Source organism: Stenella coeruleoalba (assembly GCF_951394435.1).
Source record: "Stenella coeruleoalba genome assembly, chromosome: 6".
NCBI lineage: Eukaryota > Metazoa > Chordata > Mammalia > Artiodactyla > Delphinidae > Stenella > Stenella coeruleoalba.
The window spans coordinates 46456776-46470831 of NC_137151.1; the positions used below are offsets into that span (position 1 = coordinate 46456776).

General features: G+C 34.2%; 1 protein-coding gene across 12 annotated transcripts in view; it reads left to right on the forward strand.

Moving 5' to 3' along the window:
- The window catches only part of MBD5 (methyl-CpG binding domain protein 5), a 404533-nt gene that overhangs the window by 27512 nt on the left and 362965 nt on the right, over positions 1-14056 (forward strand). The window contains exon 1 of one of the 12 annotated variants that reach the window (XM_079924737.1): positions 2457-4563. The exons of the other annotated variants lie outside the window; for them this stretch is intronic. The gene's annotated coding sequence lies outside the window, so the exon portion shown is untranslated. Of the gene's footprint in view, positions 1-2456; positions 4564-14056 lie in introns of those variants that run through there. 12 annotated transcript variants of the gene reach the window in all.

Here is a 14056-nt window from a genome sequence, read left to right on the forward strand (position 1 = left end):
TTTCTTAGTCAGTTTTGGTTATTTGTGTGTTTCTAGGAATTTGTCATTTTGTCTCGGTTATCTAATTTGTTTGGCATACAACTGTTCATAGTATTCTCTTACAATTCTTTTTATTTGTATAAAGTCAGTAGTAATGTCCCTGTTTTCATTCCTGATTTTAGTAATCTTAGTCTTCTCTCTTTTTTACTAGGTCAGTCTAGCTAAAATTTGTCAGTTTTGTTATCTTTTAAGAGAACCAACTTTTGGTTTTATCAGTGTTTCTCTTTTACTTTTCCTATTCTTTATGCTTTATCTCTGCTTTAATCTTTATTACTTTCTTCTTGCTTTGGGTTTAGTTTACTCTTTCTAGTCTCTTAAGGTGAAGATTATGTTATTGATTTGAGATCTTTTTTCTTTTTTGATGTGGGCATTTACAGCTATAAATTTTCCTCTTAACACTGCTTTCACTGCATACCATAAGTTTTCATATGTTGTGTTTTCATTTTCACTTATATTAAGGTATTTTCTGTTTTTTCTTGTGACTTCTTTTTTGATCTATTGATTGTTTAGAAGTATGTTGTTTAATTTCCACATATTTATGAATTTTCCAAATTTTCTTCTGCTGTTGATTATCTTATTACATTCCATTGTGATCAGAACACACTGTGATTTCAGTCTTTCAAGCTCAGATACACATTTCCATTATCACTGAAAATTATGTTGGTTAACACTGCTCTAACATAATGCTCTTTAAAATGTTCCATGGACCAGTACTGACCTGCAGACTGTCACTGGTCTGTGACACAGTAAGTCCAGAAGTTGAGAATGTTTAGAAACTTTCACAGCTGCAACATCCGAGCACATGACCAGTTACCTCATAATGCATTTTTATTGTAGTTTACATAGTATTGATCTAATCTGTGATAGATAGGAAATTTTAAAAAATACAACTGATTGTTCACAATGGATAATTTGAGAAGTACTACTCTAAGGTAGGTTTACATAAGAATTGCAGGATCACAGTCTATTCATATGTTCAACTTTTACAAGATAAATTCAGTCTGTTTTCTAAAATCACTGTATCAATTTATACTTCCACCACCAGGGAATGAGAGTTTCCATTGCTCTGCTGTTTCTCTGACCCTTGGTATTGCCCACCTCCCACTTTTTTTTCCAAAGTTTTGCCATCTGGTAGGTGTGAAATGTCATCTCATAGTTTTAATTTGCATTTCTCAAATTACTGATGATAAGTATATTTTCATATGTATATAGTACATTTGTGATTCCATTTTGTCATCTTAGGAATTATTTATATGTCTGGATACTAATCCTCTGTTGGTATGTTGCAAATATCTTCTCCTGTTTGCAATTTATTTTTATGGTGCTTTGATAAGCAGAAGTTCTTAGTTCTTTTTGTGTCATGTTTAATAAATTCTTCTATAATTTCTTTTTATTTTAAAGTTTTGTCTTTCACATTTAGGTCTTTGTGCCCACTTGCACTTGAATTTGATTTCTGTGTAGAATTTGAGATAAGGATATAATTTTATTTTTTTTCCTATGTGGTTAAGTGTTCCAGGATTGTCTCTTGAATAGATTTTCCTTTACCGTTGATCTTCAATATCAAATTGGCCTTAAGTTATGTTTTAATATATGAATAGGTCAACTTCTGGACTCACCATTGTGTTCCATTGATCAATTAGTCCAATCCTTGCCTTAATTGCTACACCTTTAAAATAAGTCTTGATAGCAGATAGTATAAATCTTGTCATGCAGTTCTTCTGTGGAAATTTCACCATCAGTTTGTCATTTGTCTTTCGTATGTTTGTTATTTATCCAGAAAGCTTACTAAACACTCTTTTTTCATTCTAATAATTTATTTGTACACTCTTGGGGTATTTTTAAAATAATCATTCTCGGCAAATAATAAAACTTTTGTTTGTTCCTCTCCAAACCTGATACCTATTATTTCTTCTCTTTGGCTTCATATGGGGGCTAGAATCTATAGTGCTGATGGCAATGGACATGCTTGTAATGTTGCTGATCTTAAAAAGAATGCTTACCACATCACCTTTAAGCATGACTTTTTTTCTTGTGGATGCCTTTTATTGGATTTTTAAAGTCCTCTTCTGTTCCTAGTATTAAAAGTTTTTATCATGCACAAATACTAAGTTACATTAAATGCATTTATTGAGATGATTATATGATTTTTCTCCTTTAATCTGTTAATGCAAATGTTAAATTACATTTAAGCGATTTCCCAAATTAAACCAACTTGGCATTCCTGTTATAAAACCAACTTAGTCATGTTGTAATATCTTTTTTATTCAATACTGGATTAGATTTTAAAATGTTTACTTTGGGCATTTTGCATCTCTATTCATAAAGCAAGACTGTTCTGTAATTGTCTTTTTTTTGTAAAATTAGTTGATGAGTTTAACCTTTTTTTTTTTAATTCTCTGGAAGTGTTTGTATAAGATTACAATTTTGTTTCTTGAATGCATAGTGAAATTCACCTGTAACCCATCAGAACTGTTGTTTTCTTGTGAGAAAAATTTTAACTTTTGATATAATTACTTTAGCGGCTGAAATATATTTAGGATTCTAGTTTGTTCTTTAGATAATTTATTGGATTTTTGGGGGGTTCATCTGTGTCATTTATGTTTTCAAATTTATTGGCATAAAATTGTTCTTAATATTCTCTTATCTGTTTAATCATATGCATTATTTGTTATATTCCATTTTTCATATTTAACTTTTTAATTTATGCTTGTCATGTTGTTCATGATTAACCCTGTAATGGCATTATCAATTTTGTTCATCTTTTGAAGAACTAGCTTTTGGGTACAGTGAGTCCCCTACGTACGAAGGAGTTCTGTTCCGAGAGTGCGTTCGTGAGTCCAATTTGTTTGTAAGTCCAACAAAGTTAGCCTAGGTACCCAACTAACACAATCGGCTATATAGTACTGTACTGTAATAGGATTATAATGCTTTTCACACAAATAATACATAAAAAACAAACAAAAAATAAAGAAAACATTTTTAATCTTACAGTATAGTGCCTTGAATAGTACAGTAGTACAGTACAACAGCTGGCATATTAGGGCTGGCATCGAGTGAAAGGGCAAGAAGAGTTACTGACTGCAGGAGGGAGTGGAGGTGGGAGATGGTTGAGCTGAAGGATCCTCAGCAATAGGAGACGGAGGGCAAGCTGCAATTTCACTCACACCTGACACTGATGGAATGCATGTTCACATCTTTGAAAGTTCACAACTTGAAGGTTCATATGTAGGGGACTTACTGTATATTGATACTTACTATTGGCTGCTTATTTCCTACCTAATTTCTTTCCATAACTATCTGTATTATTTTCTTCCTTCTACTTTTTTATTTTGCTTTATTCATTATATATTATGCTGACTTTTAAAACTTTAATTTAGATGCTTTCTCATTAATTTTCAGCCATTTATCTTTCCTAATGTAAGCATTTAAGGCAATTAAATGTCCACTAAGTATTGCTTTAGCTGTATCCTACAAGTTTTGATATGTATGGTTTTTGTTAATGTTTTCTTATAAATATTTTCTGATTTCTGTTGTGATTTCTTCAGTGACTTCTGAAGTTTTTAAAAATTCTTTTGTTTATTTTTGGTTTTGTTTTTGTTTTGCCTCAAGCCTGTAAGAGTATCTTTCTTGTTACTGATTTCTGCATTTAAAGGCATTGTGGTCATGGGATGTGAGCAATATGAAGACCTTGTTACTTACTTAGTAAAAGGACTATAATTCTTAAAATCCTATACTATAATACTGGGATCAGTTTTTCCAATTTTAAATCCAACATGCTAAAAAAAACATATATATATATATATATATATATATATATATATATATATTCAGTGTACTTTAGGGTTTGTAATTTAGTCAAGTGCATTTGCAGTACTATCATTACTTAGGTTTTTCCCTTCAGTCTTAGATATTAGCAGTAGCATGAAGAGAAGGCCCACAAAATTATTCCCATACTTAAAAAAAAAAATTAGGTTCTAAAAACTTTTACTGAGTTGTTGTTTTATTTTCTAATTTGTTTTGTTTTCTGGGCCCTGAAATGAGTACTGTAAATCTGGTTCAGATTTATTGATTATAAAGAACAGACATTAAAATCTTCAGTGTGATTTATAGTTCATTTCCAAAGACTTTTTATCAACAACGATGTTCTTTACCCTGTACTTTTAAACTCCACAAAGAATAGTGTTCTTAGAGCGCTGTTTAAAGGGAGGAAGGAGTAACTCTCCCCTCCCTACCTTTTATCTCAGAGTTTGGGTCAGCATTTTTCCCTTTGTTTTTTTTTTCCTGCTTCCGTCTTACAGTATGTATTACATTTATGTAACATTGAACTTTTATGTATTATTTAACAGTGTCATGAACTGTTTTCTGTGATTGCTGTATGTTAGATACTCACAGATAAACTACAGATTAGGTAGTGTCTGTATTTTCCAGGTAATGAAACCAAGACTGAAATGCTAAATACCAGTAAATGGGACAAGCCAGAGTTCAAACCCGTCTCACTCCAGTGTTGCTAACATTTATATTTGTGTAAGTTTTGTTCTGTAGATCTTTTGTAGTATGTGTGATCTCATTAAGAAGCAATTTTAGACCATGGATGGCTTAACATGTCCCAATATATGAATAGTTGTTTCGATTTTTCAGATTGCTTTAATTTTATTTCCATTGCAAATGCTTAAAAAAGATTTTCAGAGGCTCTAACTTGTTTACTACTAAATATTCCCCACTGTCATTTATATTTAGTTTCATCACTTCGTTAAAAGAATGAGCAAAGTGTGGTCATAAAGGTTGATCTGTCTCCCCACATACTTTTCCATTTATCTCTAGCTTCTATATAGAATAGATACAATGCTTGAAGTTTTCCTCGGGTAGATTTCATTATTTCTGTCTGACCTTAAAAGATTTGTTCAAAGAATGTCTGTTAGGCAAAAAGTTTGCTTGAGTTATTAGTTTAAAAACTTCCTGGTAGACTGCATTTTTTTGTGTATTCAACATGGCATTCCAGAAGAACATAGTGGCCTTATATGAGCTTGGTCAAAACTTCTCCTGGCTATTTCAGAAATTAAGTCATTGGAACACAGTGAAAGTGTTTCATGAGGTATATTGGATGGATGGTTGCATACATGGGTGAATGAGTGAGTAAATAAATGGAAATTTTGCATATAAGTTTTTACAGTAGCTAGTCTCCTGTTGTGTGTACCTTTGTAATGTTGCTAATATTATAGATACAACAGCAGCAGAAAGACTTTCTGGATGAAGAACCCTGGCAAGAACTTCTTATTAATCCTTCATTGTGATATTAAAAAAAAAAACAAAAAACTCATGTATCTGTTTCTGTAGTTTGCATATTTTCATCATACCATGATTTATAAATACATATTGAACCCAAGAGTTGTCAGTGACTTTTTTAATATGAAAATATTTGCACATGTGTGAAACCTGGTTCTAACAATTGAAGAAAAGTATAATTTACTATTTGCTTTCCATATATACAGTAAACTACAACATTCACACGTTTAGTAATGGAGTGCCCAGTAATCAACTTTTCAGCCCTATTGGCATCACCAGACTCTTTTTTTTTCCAGCTTGATTGAGGCATAATTGACAAAATCATAAGCTATTTAAAGGGTACTATGTGTATACATATGCAAGGTGAAAGGATTCCCTCTATCAAGTTAATTAAGGAATCCATCACCTATGTTTACCTTTCTTCCCTTCCTTCCTCCTCTCCCCTCCCCTCTCCTTCTCTCCCCTCCCCTCTCCTTCCCTCCCCTCCCCTCTCCTTCCCTCCCCTCCCCTCTCCTTCCCTCCCCTCCCCTCTCCTTCCCTCCCCTCCCCCTCCCTCCCTTCCCCTCCCTCTTTTTTTCCTTCCTTCCTTCCTTCGTTTCTTTCTTTCTCTTTCTTTCATGAGAACATTTAAGTTCTATTCTCATAACAAATTTTAGTTATACAATGCAGTGCTATCAACTGCAGTCACTGTGTTTACATTAGAATTATCATATTCTTAAGTTTGGATATAGTACAGCAGTTTTACCTTAATACATTAGACTAGTAGAAATGTAATTAGTATTAAGTGAGCTGTGCCAATATACTAGTATAATTAAAATATTGTTTAATAGTCTGGATTTAAACATTTAAAATTATTTTCCAATTAAGAAATAACCAAAGGAAATTCTTCCAGTTTGTTACAGTGAGGGTTAATTGTACTAATCTGCTTTTACGTTGCATACACTTGTAAACTGATTATTTTAGGGCCTAACTGAGGTATGGACTGCCATTCCAAAATTCATTGAAAACTTCAAAGTAAAAGATTTATTTTGTTAGTATCCTTCTTAATAATGCCCAGAATTTCGAGTGTTAAACAGAAAACTTCACAAAAGACATTTAAAAAAATATTACTTCCGAGTTTCTTTTTCTTATAATGACTGATTATTTGTTTTATAAATATATTTTTGTCATTTCTCCCTAAATGACCTTACCTCAGTCAAATCATGTACCATTTTACCTGGCCTTTATAGATGGGGATATGGGTCTGCTGTTTATCCTGTCACCTTGCCATTTTATTATCTGTTCATTTTCTAACTAAATAGGCTTTATACATGTTTCCACCAAGATTATGAAAAGGTTAGATAGGACTTATTTCTGATGATGATACCCTTTATCCCTCCTTAGATTCTTTGTGTGTTATGCGTTTTCTTCTCCACTGCAAAAAAGTTTCCCAATCTCTGGGTGTTGCAGTTTTTGAAATAGTTTTTGAGGTTTAATTTTGTCAAGGTGTTTAAAAATAATATAAATAATTTTTTACTAATTTTTCATTTTTTGAACATATTCGCAATCCCATAGAATTTTTATTGAGAATGTAACTCCTTTACAAAATGTTCTTTCCTTTGTCATAAATAACCCTGCTTGCCTATTAGAGATACAAGTCAGACCGATCTGTAATTATAAGAATATTGTAATTATAAGTAGCTGGTAATAGTATTTAAGTGATCAATGGCACAGTGGTGAGGTTTTTTTCTTTTTATGTTTCTCTTTTCTGTTTTTAAGTTTACTTCCTAGTCACTTCGGTAAAGCTAGGAAGTACATAAAACTAGAAGGAACCACTGTTAAGACTTCAGCATGTTTCTTTGTTTTTTTCTCTACCCTTTCCTCCCTTTATGTTTTTTCTCTATACCTGTGCATTGTGTATCTAGTTTTTCTTAATCAAAGAAAAGGGGAAATTTATGCTATTATAAATATATTTCCATGTTATTCAAAACTTTTAAATGTAATATTTCTTTGTGTATATATACCATAACTTAGCCATTCCCTTAATGTTAGACCTTAGATTGTTTCTAATATTTATTATTCCACGGCAATAAGTATTTTTTTACATAAGACTTTATCAGCATCTCAACTTCCAAAGGCTAGAATTCTTGAAAATGAAATTCCTGAATCAAAGTTTATGAAGTTTTTTTTTTTTTTTTAATGTTTTGGCCACGTCTTGTGGCATGTGGGATCTTAGTTCCCTGACCAGAGATCGAACCCGCGCCTCCTACATTGGAAGCGTGGAGTCTTAACCACTGGACCACCAGGGAAGTCCCTATGAAGATTTTTAAAGCTATCTTTCATATTGTCAATTTACATATCTACTCTGGCACTATGTTAGATTGTCTTATTTACCATTGAATGCTTTGGGTTCTTTCTTCTTTAAAATCTTTAATTTTTATTTCTTTGTATCCTCAGGATATTAAATGTTTCTCATGTACTTTTTTACCATTGGTACTTCCTTTTTTTTTAATAGGCTATCCATTGATATTCACTTTGTTCTTTTCATCTATTGAGGGCCTAATTTTTTATTTATGAATACATAAGAGTGTATTGTATAGTATGGATATTAACATTTTGTCATGTTGGCTGAAAATATCTTCCCAGTTTGTTTGCATGTTAGATTGAAATCAGAATTATCATAAAATCGTTTTACAAATTCTCTTCCTGTTGGCAGCCTTAACCTTGAGATGAATAAATATAATAATATATACACATGTATGATATCATTTTTGTTTTGTTTTGTTTTTGGTGAGAGGAAAGTTGCAAGATGTGAAAATTTGACATTACTTCCTAGCATCTTAATTTGTAAAAAGTAAAAAACAGCATGGTTCCTGCTCTTAAAACACTTAGTTTTTATTCCAAATTTGCATATTTTCTAAACTACATTCTTTTGAGCTACCCTAATCATTGAAATTTGAGTCCCTTAACATACTTTCAAAATGCATATAATTTTATATTTTGTATTTAGTAGCTTAAATATTTAATACTTTGTCTATATTCTATAAGCTCAGAATAATATATAAACTTTTGCTGAAGTCTTTTTGTTTTAACTTCATGTAAATGATATTTTGTTTTGCAGATGTGTGATTACTGTTACAGGCAAACGAATATCTAGTTTAAACTTAGGTTTAGGAATTTTTAATAATTAATGGTACTTGAATCATAAAATTGTTCCTGAGTTTTAACTGTTAGTATGATTTTGGGGGGTGTCATTTTTCTTTCCACCACTGGCATATTCTGATAAGGATTTCTGAAATATTGTATATACTACGCTAAAAGGAAAAAATATATATATTGCAGATTCTTTTCTAGAAAATTACAAATTGTCTTGGAGAACACAAGAATTTCTGAGAAGATGTTTACAGATTCCTTGGCATCTGTGACCCAGTTTGAGAAGCAATTTGCTTAGCCTCTCTCTCAGTACTCCAATAAAATTTTTGAGAATTATCTTCATCACTAACAGGGGAAAAAAAACACAAAATGTTTTTAAAGAAATATGAGGTACACATTACTTTTAGAGTTTGTTTTAGGGATTGTGGATGGATTGAGTACTGATGTTTCTTTGGTTTCTTTAGAATTTAAGTTATTCTTCAGATGTTTTGAACTTGTGTCTTTCCTGAAATTTTAGGAGCTTTATACATTTCTTGTCTCTGTTTTAGTTTAAACCTTGCCATTGAAAAACATCCAGATTTTAATTTACCTGGGAAATAGAAGTAAAATAAATGGCAGGAACAGAAGTTGGGGATCCTTAGGATTCTTTCTAAATTGTATTGCCCTAACAAAGGGGTCAACAGACTTTTTCTGTAAAGGGCCACCCGGTAAGGCCCTGAATGTTTTATGAGCTAGACTCAACTTTGCTTTTGTAGCACAAAACTAGCCACTGACAATACATAAATGAATGGCATGACTGTGTTCCAATAGAACTTTTTTTACAAAAACAGACAGACAGTGGGCTTGGTTTGCTAATTCCTGTGCTAATGCATATTTTGGATGAGACTGCCTACGTGTGAACAAGGGCTCACTTATTAAAAAAAAAAAAAAAAGTTGGTGATCTTGATGCGTCCTCTCTAATGGCCCCTTTTGCCATCACTGTACAATTTATACATCCTGTAAAACCTATGAATGTACCAATTATAATATTGCTGCTTTCTTATTTACCAGTATCTGAGACCTTTGACCTACAGACCCTGCCCAACCCAGTTCCTAGTCAGGGTATTAGTGATCTCATTCTTGGAAATTAACCTTTCTGCCTTTTAGCACATTGTCCAAATGCCTAGGTTGAGTCTGTAAGTGCTCTAATGCCAATAAGGTATACCCTTCTCCACCATTGTCACCCTGTTTGATCAGACTAGAGTCTGATAACTTGTCCAGTATTGGTAAACTTCCATTTCCTGGGATCTCATGGGACTGCAGCCTCTTATACCAGGCAGAGAATCCTTATGCTTCTGCCTTATATAGGATTGATCTCAGGAAACGTACTGCTTCTACTACTTATCTTCATGTGTCATCACTACACAAAGATCCCTTCCATATTGCTCCTTCTACCAGCTAATATCATTTAGAAGTTAGTGCTACCCTAGATCAAATCTACATTTTTCCTCATAACACCTTGGACACTCTAATTTTTGCGGCTCCTCACGTTTCTCTGCGGCCAGCTAATGCCCCCAGCCCCAACCATGTCCATTCCCAGCCATTTTTCATAGGGCCCATCAAGCCTCACAGCTGAGCTCACCCTCCTCTTACCTAGTGACAAAAGAGCACTAACTTTGAGATAACTACCTGGCAAATAATTGGAAGCTTTATGTTGGCCAATTTCCCCTCCCTTCCTTCCTTCTTGCCTCCCCTCCTTTCCTCCCTTTATTCCTTTAGTAATTGATGTATGAAAAACAATACTTAAAATATTGACAGCAATTTGTTCTTTTGTATAGTCCACTGCTTTTATATTGATGTATTTCTGATAACATACTTGAGAGGTGAAATTGTATATTGTGGTCACTTCTTGATACCTAAAATTATGGTTCCTGCTTGTCTTACCTCCTTCAAGCCCTACAACCCAGTGATTAGGTGAGATTCTTTACTGCTTTAGAGTCTGACAGAGTTGCACAGCCAGCATCTGAGAAAATAAATTTAGGCATCACCACTTTCCAAAAGGAAGATTTGGGACTAGGTAGCTCCTAACGTCATCCCCAGTTTTCAAATGTATAAGCCCCAACTGCTCAGAGAAGAAACAGGGGAAGGGTGAAACATCTTTGCTTTATTCTGGAGCATGTACCAAGAAGGGCCTGGCAGGCCTCTTTCCAGCCTCATAGGCCCCCATGTTGAGGCTCTCCTCTCTTCATATATCCTGGTATTTCCCAGCGTTGTTAAGGCAGAAGTGGGAGGAAGGTCGGTGAGAATAGCTTTAAGATTGGAGGAAACTGGACCCCAGTAGGCTGTGTGAACCTATCAGTTGAGGTTCCAGCTATCAGAAGAGCAAACCTTTGAGTTTGGGAGGTGTTTCTGTGTTTTCCTAGCCTGTGAACATTCTCTATCCCGTAGTTGAAACCAGACTGTTTTCTTTGACAGTAACAGCTCAGAAGCAGTGTTATGAACATTTCAGATCATCATTCAAAAAAGATGTAGGGGGGCTTCCCTGGTGGTGCAGTGGTTGAGAGTCCACCTGCCGATGCAGGGGACATGGGTTCGTGCCCCAGTCCAGGAAGATCCCACATGCCGCAGAGCGGCTAGGCCCGTGAGCCATGGCTGCTGAGCCTGCGCGTCCGGAGACTGTGCTCTGCAACGGGAGAGGCCACAACAGTGAGAGGCCTGCGTACCGCAAAAAAAAAAAAAAAAAAAAAGATGTAGGACAGCCATTTTTAGGAAAGGAAATTAATATAGGGATATCACAGTATGAATTAAAATGTGAATTAAAATGTGAGTTTTTTCAAAGCTGAGTGTGTTAAATTAAATGACCGCCTGTTAGATAAATTAGAGATGACATGGAAAGTGTGGGATAGGAATGTTACAAAATAAAATGCTAAGTTTGAATATTCTATGGATTATAGGGGTTTTTTTTTTAATAGAAAACACTGTAAACTCTGTGCCTTGTGTGATTTTTCTTAAAGGTAGGGAGATTGTTGATGCTCATTGGCTGGAATATATTCAAAGCAGAGCTGAAAAGATGAATTTAGCATTTAATTGATGTGTGATTAATACAACATATCTGTTATTTGTATGTTCCAGAATTAAGCAGATGGTATAGTTAAAGCTTTGGGGATAGGGAGGGCCAAGAGGCATTTACAACATTATTTTCACTGGGTAGATTTATAGGTATTTATTGATTTTTAAATGCTGTGTGTTAATAGGTAAATATTTTACGTATATCTGATAATGATGCCTCATCTCTCACAATCTACTCACCTTAGTATTTCCTTCAGCAGTACTAAACTGTTTTTAAATCTACCACATATACTGTATTTTTTCTCACCTCCAGGGCTTTGCTCAAGCTATACTTTCAGTGAAGAATGCACTTCATTTATCTGTGCTTGTTTCATTCTTATCATTTGAGATTTGGCTTGGACATACTGTCAGGCTTCTTTTGTTCTTCAGAGAATTTTTGGCACCATCCAGTTTTGTACTCTGTCATGTTAGAATTTTCTGGGAACGCCTAGAGAGCAAAGATGGCGTTCCCAGCACCTAGCATAGATCATGGCACATCAAGGTGCTCAATAAGTGTTTCGAACTGAATATAGATTTAAGGCTAGTTGTATCTATTCTGGTTAATACTAAGAAACACAAGTTAATGTTGTTAGAAGTTTTGACCCTATTCACAGTAACTGTGCAAAATAGAATACAAAGGGTGCATACACTCTGAATATTCATTAATTCAGTACATTTATTGAGCATTCACTCTGAACCAGACACTATGCTAGATGCTGAAATGTCTATGAGCTTTAAATGTATCTACATCAAAAAAAGTATTTTGAACCCCAATTAAGAGCCACTCAGTAATTGTTAGGCATTTTTGTTATATTTGATTTTCTTTACAAATTATCATTAGACATGGAGCAAGATAAAGTCTTTAAACACCTTCTCATTTGCCAAGACATAAATAAATTTTTCTTAAATTCTGATACCTCCAAGACTCAATAAATTAATCTGTATCCTATAGATTCATTCCAGATGACTTGTTACATAAGTAAATATTGTTTAGGATCTCACTCTCAATGTTACTTAAAAAACAAAAACATTGAATTTAGATTCTATTTTTATTCAACTGTTAACTGGAATTAAAACAAGTGGAAATAGGATGCTGTTCAGGGTTACAAAATAATTTCATTCAATTCCTTTCCTCTGTCTTACACTACCCCCTACTTCCATCCCTCCCCCTATCCTCCAAAGCTGACTTTTAAAATCTCATGATAACTGAGTGGTCATTCTTACGCTCATCTCACACCGGTGCTATAGAAAGCATCTTGCTCTGTGTGGGTAAAGGTTTAAGAAAACCTTTTCCCCTTCAACATGAGAGTTTGACCTTCTGTTAACTGCTCGCTCTGTTTCCTTGGTAACCTGATAAGGGTAATATATCAGCTGTGTCACTAGGCAACATTGCTTATGGTAAAAATTGATAAACTTCATCTGTACTGATAGCACTACACATACCTGGCAGGAAGCCATATCTTTGGGTTTCCCTGAATGTGGTGACTCTTATAAATGGATGTGTCCCTTGAAGGGATCCTGGAAGCTATGCCTATGGAGTTGTTACAAGAGGTACTGACACCTGGCGGGACATGAGGCCTCTAAATCAGTGCAGCTTCCTCATCTGTCTGATGTGGGTCTCATCTTGTACTGAAGCCATGATCTAGGAGACCATTACGTGGACTGCTACAAGGACTCCTACAGAAGAGGAACAGCTGACACTGCCCTGCTGGCAAACATCAGTACTTGTCCTGTAACATTCTGGGTAGACTGTTGCCTGCTGTAGCTTGTGGTTGGCCTGTGAATCTGCATATTCAGTTTGATCTAAGATTTTTTAGTGTGGTTTGAGCATCTGACGTACACTTTGTTTCTGAGATCATGCTAAGGAGAGAATGTATTGGAAGAACAGAAGCAGATCTTAGATTAGTTATTTCACAGTAATGCTCCCTTTGAGATCATATCTGAATCCAGGAGTTTTTTCCACACTGGGTTGTAGAATACTTCCAACAAGTAACTTCTGTTGGAGAAAGTCTGATTTGGTTGTACACTGCAGTATTTATTTGGTCATTTGTCAAGTATTCCCACTGATGGTGCATCGATAGTTTCCTTTTTTGTGGCTTTTATGAATTAGGGATCATCTTAAGAATAAGGAGATGATGAGTGATAATTGTAACCAGTTAGCACTTTGTGGGTACCTCATTTCACTTTCACTGTGTCGTTGCTCTCTGTACCATGTTGATAGATTCTTCATCTAATTTTACTAACAGTTACTCAATTCTTCTATTTAAAATTTGCCCTTCTAGATCATTTATAAGAAAGGATTTCATTCTCTGGTTATAATTTTAAGTGATGTGTTGTTACCAGTAGGTAAAGGAAAATATCACAAAGGTTCTTAAGAATTGAGAAAACACTTTAGACTAAAACCCAAATTTTTAGCTAATGCAGGATTCATTCATTTAATTTTTTTTAATATTACAGGAACGAGTAGTTCTCTTTCGAAAAATTGTAATGTATAGATAAATGAGAGTAAAGTTTC